Raw genomic sequence first — 11,377 nt, forward strand, 5'->3', positions numbered from 1 at the left:
ATACTACATAAATATTTTTCAGCAGTATATACGCATACTAGACCATCTAAAATATACATATATACACCAAAATACTCAGATGCATGTACATAGTTATATACATATTTAGACATACATATTCTATATACATATTTTAGACATAAATATATACACAAATACACACATATACATATATGTACGCATACATGCACGCGTACAAAATCTCTTGGTGTATACATATATATGTAAGACATAAATATATACATAAATATGTGTGTTTGTGTATATATTTTGATCTTTTGACATTTTAATCTTTTACTCTTTTATGTATTATTAATATATATTTGTGTAGCACAGTCTTTGCATGTGTATGTATTATTATAATACTCTCTCTTTTGTTTTGGAATAAATAGACATAATAAAATGTCTACCGGCTGATGTATATCATTTTTGTATCCCCACCATTTTCTTTTTGCCGTATAAATTAAGGGTAAACCACTTTTTACCCCCACCCATATATGGCACTCGATTACAAAATTGCCACGCAATAACCAGAACATGGGTAGTAATAATTGGGCACACTACCAGCAGTATATTGGATAGGTACTATCCCTTAGTTGGTTGGCTTCCCAACCTCTAACTCTCACGGAAATATATATATATATATATATATATATATATATAAACAAATAGTAAATGAGTATATGCATATATACGTACAGGTATGTGCGTACCGACATCCACCTGTATGTATAGGTGCATATCTGGGTACAGGACATTGCAAACAAAACGTAGACGAGAAAACACACAAGCCACATAGAGAACATTCTACGGAGCTTTTTTAAAACGGGGGCCACATTTTTCATTAACGAAACACTTTGAAACTTGGAACACTGGTAGAATGTGTCATATAAAACATCTTTTTCTCTTGGTCTTCTTAAAAAAAAAGAAATCCATGTTAAAGTTGTCGTATTTCTGTAATTCCAACCAATCACTGACGTCCATTCAGCCGATATACATTAAGTGCCGACTACATAAACAAACGATTCTAAAACAATTAACCCTAACCCTAACCCTAACCCTAGGGTTAGGGTTAGGGTTAGGGTCAAAGCAAATTTAAAATGAAAAAAGCAAATAAAACGAAGGTATGGAGATTAAATACGCTTTACATCGCTTAATCAGCCAAAGGAGTAAATGTAAACAACTGAATACTTGTCAGTGATTGGTTGAAATTATCGAAATAAGAGAATTTTTAACATGAAATAAATTCGAATACAAAAATATTTTTCTGTTCTATAACACAAAATAGATAAGTATACGAAGTTTGAAAGTCTTTCGGTACCAAAAACACTACGTAAAACATTAATGAAAAATGTGGCCCCCGTTTTAAAAAAGATCCCATTCTACTTCATCAGCTACCCTCGTTTTAACACCGGCGTTTCGAAGAGCTGGGCAGGACGCATCGTTAAAACGGCTCTTCCCATGGACCGCAAATTAAATTTGTATACACAAATTAAATCTTGCCATGGAGGAATGTAATGGCGGACAAAAAACAAGACAGGAAAACAAACAGAAAAGGCTTTACGGCCAGACGAGAAAAATTATGTGTGTATGAACGCTGTGAGGCACGAACTTGAAAGGGACGAAGTAGTTCGCGTGTTTGCTCGGCGATAGCCAAGGAAGAAAAGGATTATTGACCGGAAGCATGTGACCATGCCGGTGTAAGGGGAAGAGAGAGAGTGGTAGAGGGAGAAACAAAGGGAGGAAGTAGAAGAATAGGTGAGCAACGAGAGGAAAAGAGAAAGAGAGGAAGTACGAGGGGGAAAAAGAGATGCGTAGAAGTAACAGAGGAAGAGCGAGAGGGGTAAAGCGAGATACGTAGTAGTAAAGAGGAAGAACGAGAGGGGGGAAAATGATAGAGGAAGAGAAAGAGATAGAGTAGCGTCGGAAAATATAAGTTTACGAAAACTACTTACGAATTGGAGAAGCTGCGTTCAGTCATAAATGCATTGAGACGTGGGAATGTGGAAACAAATTGATTGCACAGACATATGATGGTGCCGCAACAATGGCAGGACAATTAAATGGGTTGCAGGCAAAAGTAAGAAAGAAATATGAATGTGCGATCTTTATTCATTGTTGTGCTCATATCCTAAATTTAGTTCTTTCACAATCATGTTCTGCTATGAAAGAATGCAAGATATTTTTTCTACAATAAACGGACTGGGTACATTTTTTACGAAATCACCGAAAAGGGCTAATACATTAGATAACAATGTTAAAAAAAATTTCCGAAAGCAACAGCGACTAGATGGAATTACTCTTCACGTCTCATTATTACCACAAAGGAAAATTATAATTTCATAATCAGCCCTTTTGAACACATCATTGAAAATCCTGAAGCATGGGATGATACCACCATAAATTCAGCAATTGGATTCTTACACACTTTAAAAGCTCCTGATTTCTTATTTTTGTTAGAAGTATTCAGTGACATTTTTTCTTTTACTGACGTCTTATTTAACATCCTCCAGAGTAAAAGTCATGACATAGTGTATTGTAAAGAGCAAATAGATAAAACTAGATCTGTACTCGAAAACAAACTTGATAATTTTTCAATCTTTTATGATATGTTAGGGGAAAAATATGGAGTCGATGCAGGAATCAGAATTCAGAGATCCAAAAATATATCTATTGAGCCCCAACGACATTATAGAATGCTTTATAACAACATTATCAGTACAGTAGTTGACCAAATAAAAGTACGATATCCATCCTTAGAAGAGTTTAAATTCATGGAAGTTTTAAATTGCAACAAAGTTGATGAGTATTGCAAACAATTTTCTGCGGGCTCTGTAGATTCTTTAAAAATCACTTATGGCAGGTTTTTGATGTAATACGATTACAAAGTGAGCTTAATGTGATGTATTCAATGAAAGATTTTAAAAAGCGAAGTGTAAGTCATTTAATGAGTTACATTTACAGCAGTGACCTTGTTGAAGCTATGCCAGAACTCTTCAATCTGTGCAAGTTGATTTTGACAATTCTGTCTGCCAATGCTTCTGTAGAACGATCCTTTTCTGCATTAAGTAGAATCAAAACATACCAAAGAAATGCGACAGAAGAAAGAAGACTGTCTGGGTTAGCACTAATGTCAATTGAAAAAGATTTATTACAACAATTGATGAAAAGAGAAGATTTCTATGAAAATATGATAGATATATTTGCCCAGAAAAGATCGAAAAATTGAATTAATTTATAAATGAGATAAATAAGATTTTAAAACATTAAAAAAAAATTTATATTAAAGGGCATATATTACAGGTTTTGGTTAGTGTTTCGCAGGAGAAATGGTTCGACTTCTTCGTCAAACCTAACCTACATAGGTTTTCCTTTCTGTGCTGCTGGGTGTAGTCTATTTACGGCTGTAAATGTCTTGTTTCAATCTCAGAGATGTTGACTTCTGGCACAACAGTTTTGGGGGGCTTTTTACAATGTTGAATTTTCACTGTCTTTCATTGTGTGTGTATTCATGTATATGCGTGTATTTTCAATGTGTGTGCGTGAGACGTAGTATTTTAATATACAGAGTTCAGTTCTCTTAATTAAATCATTTCAAATTGATTCGGCTCAACCAATATGTATAGGGGCTAATGCAGAATCGCACCCCTTTGAAAAACGAATTTTTGTGAAAAATTTTTTTCGGATTCCTACTTTTAACAGAGATTCCGAATATGCAAAAATATCAACAGAATCCAATTTCATCTTTATTACATTTCACTTATGATTTTTAGACTTTTTAAGGGAGAGTGAGGATGGGAAAGTACTAACGTTTCGAAGAGAGAGAAAAATACAAACAATACACTTATTTCAGGCACATCTCTACAGAGCCATTTTTTATTCCCTGCTTATTCTAGGTCATACGGGGGTGATTGCATATTCAGAATCTCCCATATGTAAATTGTAGGAATACGAAAATTTTTTTTACTGAAAAATTGCCGGTGGGGGGAGAGAAATTCATTGTATGTCCAACCCCGGAAGTCACCGCACGCCACTGATATGTATATATATATATATATATATATATATATATATATATATATATATATATATATATATATATATATATATACATATATATATATACATATGTACACATACACACACACGTATATATATAATTTACTTGTACTGCTGGAGTATCGCTTTGAAGAATTTTCAGTAGAATGAATCGATCCCAGTACTTATTTTTTTAAAGCTTAGGTGTGTCTTCTGCCAAACCACTAAGTTACGGGGACGTAAACACACCAAAATAGGTTGTCAAAAGGTGGGGCGTATGGCTTGGTGGTTAAGGTGTTGCACTCACAATTGTGAGATCGCAGGTTCGATTCCCAGACCGGGCGTTGCGTTGTATTCTTGAGCAAAGAATTTCATTTCACGTTGCTCTACAAGGATTTCGACATCTGACATGTGGCATCCGTTGCACATGTACAGATAATGTCGATCTGATGGAGTGAGTGAGCTCATGTCTACACGAACATTTGATCACTATAAACAAATCATGTGTGGTTGTTCGGTAAGAAATTTTCGAACCCTCATACGTCGTCTAACGACGGGAGAGTCTATTATTATAATATATATAGATAGATAGATATACACACGCGCGCGCGCACATGTCAGAAGTAAATAGACACACTTGTAATTATTAAAATTTATTTAAATCTGAAATTATACCTTCAAATTATATATTAATTATTATAATGTGAATATTCAATATTTAGTAGACATGCCCATTGCATTTTTTAATGTAAGGACCCTGTTAGACATGTTACTGATCAGATGTCGAATATTCTCTTGCGGAATTTCCTGCCAAGTTTCATCTAGTAATCTCAAAAGATATAGCGTTGAAGATGCCTTCTTGCTCTTTTTATGAAGTGTCCTGACCCACAGGTGTTCAATAGTGTCCATATCTGGTGACTGACTTGACCATGGAAGATTTTTATGCCATTCTCATCCAACAACTCTTGGATCATTTTAGCCGTGTGACAAGGAGCTCCATCTTCCATAAATACAGTTTTCTTCAAGCATTTTACTACTGGAAAAGATAGGAAGGAGTCCTTTCTGAAATATGGACACATATTTATCTGAGTTAACATTTCCCTCACACTCCGCCAGCTGTGATCAATCATTGCTCCAAATTGCTTCCCAGACCATCACAGTATAGTTGCCGTGTTTCATTGTTGGCTGCAATCTTTTCACATCAAATTCTTGATCACAGACCCACACTCGACCACTGTCAGGAAATACAGTAAATTTGGATCATCAGAGAATATGACAGTGTCCCAAAATGCTAGTGGCCTCTCCACCATCTCACCGGTCCAATCTTTTCTCCGCTTGATGTTGGCTGGTCGAAGAAGTGGTTTCCTTCTTGCTGCTCTGCCATAATAACTAAGTTTGTGGAGATGCCTGAGAGCTATTCTGGAACTGACATCAACTTGTACTGCTATGTCAGAGGCCTTGCAACGAGGATTATCCTCCATACTTCTCTTAGCAAAGAGAAGGGCTCTGTCAGAGGGCCTTGGTTGATCTGTGTGAGGTAATGTGAACTCCTTCTCTCTCTAGTGAATTGCACAATTACTGTATTAACTGTAGAAAGCGGGATCCCAAGGTTTTCAGCGATTTTACGCTATGTCCACCTTCAGGATGACCCACAATACGACCTCTTTGAAATTAAGAAAATTCCAAGGTTGTTTTTGTACATGGCATGATTAAACAGTCACATATAGAACCTGTAACATAAAAATGTCAATCCAAAAAATATATAAACTATTACAAGTTAGAATAGACATATAACGATATTTTATGGGGTGTCTATTTACTTCTGTCATGCCAGTGTGTGTGTGTGTGTATATATATATATATATATATGTGTGTGTGTGTGTGTGTGTGTGTGTGTAGGGAAATAATAAGTTCAAAAGAGAACAATTCAAACTTTTTGAGAGATCCAAAAAGAGAGAAAGAATGATTTCTAATAAAGATTCATCATTTTCATAAAAAACAGTCAGAGCAAGTAATAAGAATATGAAAATAGTAGTTGAAAAATATCGTTATAGCTATAAATATACCATAAACAATTATAGAAAAATGGAGGAGAAAAGGATGTTGAATCAAAATTAGATTTAATACAAAATAGGATTCAATACATACGCGTGTTTCAAAGGACAATACAAATATGTAAGAAAAAGTTATAACCATAATAATTATAATTAAATTTATGCATTGTCATTTTCATCAGAGTGAGGAACGCTCTCAACGAATCTTTTTTTTATTGAGTTATGTGTCTCTTGTATGTCTCTTGTATAGCGTTTTTCCTATGCGTTTGGTAATCACGCCATCTTCCCAGTCTTGTTTTCCGTTCTTATATGCCCTAACAAATACATTTTCACCAATTTTGGAATATCTTGCTATATTATCCATTGCAATTTTTCTTTTCTTACCAGGTAGTAATTTGTCGAAGTCTAATTTTATTTCCCTCGCAAGCATCAGCTCCGCTGGTGACAAACCTGTTGATGCATTTGGATTTGGTGTCACACGGTATACTCTTAAGGATTGTTGTAGAGCTATCTCATCCGTGACTTCCTTATTCGACTTTCTTAGAGCTCTCTTGAACGTATTGACAAAGCGTTCTTAGATCTGGGATGGTATGGCGCCATAGTTACATGTTCAACAGCGAACATTTTATGAAACTGTTTAAACTCAAAACTCACAAACTGCGTTCCATTGTCAGATACTATCGTGTCTGGGACGCTAAATCTTGCAAACAGCTCATGTAGAAAGTTTGTCGTAGTAGAGGAGGTTGGCTTTTTACACTTACAATTTTCTGGCCATTTAAAGAAATTATCTACTATCTCTATGTAATATGAACCGTTTAAGGGAGCAGCGAAATCGGTGTGTAATCTCGACCACGGAACATCTACTTTTGGCCAAGGTTCACTTCTTATCGTCGATAGTTTTGTCGCTAGAGCTCTTCCTCTGCAGCCTTTCACTAAATTTTTTATTTCTCTATCCATTTTTGGCCAGTACACGTAGCTACGCATTAAAGCTTTCACCCTCGAACTACTAGAATATCCATCATGGAATTCCCTCAACATTTTCTTTTGCAGTGTTTCAGGTATTACTACTCTCTGTGCATATCTCAGTACGCCATCATAAATTGAATATAGGTTCATGTCTTGGTTTCGTTTTGCACCAATCCTGTTCTTATTTACTTTTCCTGTCCACAGCATTCTTTTCATTTCTGTTACGAATTTGTCCTTTTTCGCATTTCGTTTTATGTCTTCCAGGGTCACCGGCAATTCGCGTACCATATTCTACATTACATTTTTCATTTCTCCTTCTGATCTTAATGTTGCGATTACCGTATCTTCAAATGGCTCGCAGCATTTCGGTATAATAATAATAATAATAATAATAATAATAATAATAATAATAATAATAATAATAATAATAAAAGAGTACTATAGACGAGTTAGATCAATACTAAAAATAGAGCTCAATGCTAAAAACAAGATAATAGGTATCAACACTTTAGCTGTCCCAGTTATAAGCTACAGCTACAACATCCTTAACTGGACACTAAACGAACTATGTAAAATAGACAGGAAAACAAGAAAAATAATGACAGGATATAGGATGCACCACCCAAAATCTGACATAGAAAGGCTATATATACAACGCACAGAAGGTGGCAGGGGTCTTATGCAGCTAGAAAACTATTATAAAATAACCACCATAGGACTGCAAAAATACCTACTCCAGAAGCAAGGGAAACTAATACAAATAGCCACAAAACACGAGCAAAACAAAAAACTGTTTTCAGTATTTAAGGAAGCTGACAAATACAAACAAGAAATCAATCTACCTAACAAATACGAAGAAGAAGAAGAAACAACAAAAGCTATAAAACAAATGAAATCCAAACTAAAACTAGAACAGCAACGGACCATGATAAAACGATGGCAAGAAAAGCCCCTACATGGTAAATACTGGGCTAAACTAAATGCGAAAGAAATAGACAGAGAAAAATCCCAGCAATGGCTGAGAAGCTCAGGACTCAAAGCAGAGACTGAAGGATTTTTAATTGCTGCACAAGACCAAAGCCTCCCCACCAGAAATTACCAAAAACACATAATGAAAAGAAATATAACAAGTAACTGTAGAATATGTGGAGATCGACAAGAAACAATAAATCATATTATCTCTGGCTGCCCAGTCCTGGCTAAGAAGGAATATATTCACAGACACGACAGAGCTGGGACCTATATACACTGGAAGCTATGCCAACATTATGGAATAGCAACAGAAAAAAGATGGTATAAACACACGCCAGAAAAGGTCACAGAAAACGAGAAAGCAACCATACTCTGGGATATGCCAATACACACAGATAGAGAAATTAAGGCAAATAGACCAGATATAGTTGTCAAAGATCATGAAGAAAAAAAATGCTTTCTAATTGATGTATCAATACCAGTAGATGACAACGTTTCTCTAAAAGAAATGGAAAAACTTTCAAAATACAAAGACCTGGAAATAGAGATAACTCGAATGTGGAATCTAAAAACAGAAACAATTCCTATCATAGTAGGTGCCTTAGGTATAATAAAAAAAAATATTCAGACAAATACATAACAAAAACACCAGGACTTACAAATATATATAACATACAGAAAATTGCACTACTGGGTACTGCACACATTCTACGCAAAACACTTTCAATACAGTAAACATAAGAGCACCACAGCAAACCACAGCACATACCCAAGGCGCACAGAGCTGCGCTCGGTAGTGAAGTGAAAGCACGTTATAAAAATAAAACTACTGAATAATAATAATAATAATAAAAAGATGGGCTACAGCAAATATTCTGCTCAATACCACACATTTGCTTGTCAGTTGTTTGACCTTAACCAGTTGAGCATGTCTCTTGGTGGCGGATGATATGTGCATCTCTGATCATGAGCAGAAGTAGTGGGGGAGCATCATAGCCATGTGTTGAGAAGAATTCTTTGGGGTTTGAATAATTCACCTTTGGAAACATGGGTGTTTTGCTCAACATCCTTAAACGAACCTTATTCAAGGACCTTTTGAGTAGGATGGGCTACTCGACCTGAAGAAAATTCTAACTGGGCCCCACCTGCAAGGTCATGCGCTGTTTATCTTGATATGAGATCACCGTGTCGCGCACATATGGTTGTGATGCATGTGTCTGGTGTACCCTAATCAGACGGGTAGTCATGATGGGTATATTGGACTTCGTATATTTTACCCCAGTAAAACAAAAACAACAACAACAACAACAACAACAACAACAATAATAATAATAGATATACACACACAATGATAAATAGGATCGATATTCAGAAATGTACACGTTGTTGTAGGAAAGTTGGACACCAAGAAGTATTATGTGTTTGCATATATCAGCTGTAAATATAATTAAATATCAGGTAGATTGACAAATAACATAAAACATTATTAATTAAAATAGGTAGGTGGAGTGGGTTTGTGTAAATAAAATAGATTACAAAAGAATGGGTATTTTATATACTAAGGGAAGATATAAAAATATATTGAGAGAAAGGGGGGTAGGGAGATTTGGAGAAAATGTTAGCCCAATATAAGGTGGGTCATATTATTATTAGAGGGGAGAGTTAAATAATAAATATATATCAATATAGTGTAAGATAAAGTGATGTACAGGGGATGCGATGATTAATAATCGAATTCCATAGAAAGGGCTAATATATAGAGATATTTTTTAAAAGATAGAGATATTAGAAGAAATGGGAAATATATTTTAAAAAATAAAGTAAGGTGGGGAAAGTATTATTTAAGATTAATAAAAAGGAATTTGGTCATGTGTTTACATGAAAAAACTTTTTCATCCCTAGTGTTAACCAGCCCACCCAGCAACATTAATTTCTTCGCAGCCAGATGCACGAACTTTAGCCCGAACTCTGCATCCCTCATGTTTGGCATTGAGGTGACGGTCTAAGGCCGTTCTAGCAGCCAAAATTTGGGAAGCAGAACCAAATCGCAACGCCTCTTTTAAGGCCTTAACTAAGTTCCCTTCTACTCTGGCCCTATCTAAACTTAGCTGCTGGCTAAATCTGATTGACTCAAATCGGGTGGCTTTTTTAGGGGCAACCAACCACCTGTTATTTAACATGGCGCCGGTTAATGCCCTCATTACTAACTCCTTAATCCGGTTACGGTATGCCTCGCAAGCCAAAATAGACTTGTTTTGCTTCCAGTAGTCGGATCCCTGTCTATGTGCTTTATCTATGTGCATCTTACGCGTCACTAATTTGTGATCCGTGTAGGAGACCTGAACAAATTGTGTACAACTAAAACTAGCCTTATCTCTAGTTCGTACCACTATCTTATCTATGTAAGACTTGAGAGCCCCGTCGCCACTCATTCAGGTCCACACTGGGACGCTCGGGTGATCAAGTCTATAACGATCCACCAGCTGAAAGCGCTTAAACAGACCGGGGAGGCGTGAGTTAACACTCCTGCTAGTCGAGCCACTGGTGAGGTGTGAGTTAACACTCCTACCAGTCGTTATTTAGGCGTACATCCAAGATAGCGTTGTAGTCTCCTAACGCAACTAAAGTCTTGGATGTCACGAGAAAACCCTCGAAGCGCCGATAGAAATCAGTCTATTTACTTTTTACACCAGGTGCATAAATTTCAACCAACCTGAAAGCTTTATTGCTGTATGTCAAGTAAAGTCAAAGACGACCAGCCCACCTTCAAGATCTATAAAGATTGTACTCGTCTGCAGAGCCAAGCATTTTCGAAGCAGAACCACTATGCCTCCTCGACCTCCGGTCTGGCTAGGGGACATGATTTTATCATAGCCATTCAAGAGAGTTGAGAAGGCTTGTAACCTGTCCAGCTTGGTCTACAGAGACCAAGCTTGACAGGCTACATCACATCTATATCTTGTGATCTGAGGTCGTCGAGAAAGCAAGATTGCTTCCACTTCGAGCTTAGACCACGTACATTCAAACAACCAAGTTTAAGTGAAGCAATTGAAAAATAAAAAGATTCCTACCTTTTGTCTTTCTGAGGAACCCTCTCTCGTTGGATTTTCCTTTTTTTGTGTGTCTTTAGTTGTTTTGGCACCTCTACTATCCGTCGGATGTCGACCGGATGCCTTTCTTTTAGTTGTCTAAATACAGTCTCGGGTGTTTTAGCGAATCTCATGGGTAAGTCTTTATGTTCTGGGTACATCTTTGTCGTATGGGGTAATGAGATTATGGTATGTATGTATTCCACCGTTATTTTATTTTGTCTTTTTCATTAGTTTTGGGGGTTGGGGAGCGGGGGT

The sequence above is a fragment of the Octopus bimaculoides genome, chromosome 3 (assembly GCF_046866305.1).
Source record: "Octopus bimaculoides isolate indiv1 chromosome 3, ASM4686630v1, whole genome shotgun sequence".
NCBI classification, from domain to species: domain Eukaryota; kingdom Metazoa; phylum Mollusca; class Cephalopoda; order Octopoda; family Octopodidae; genus Octopus; species Octopus bimaculoides.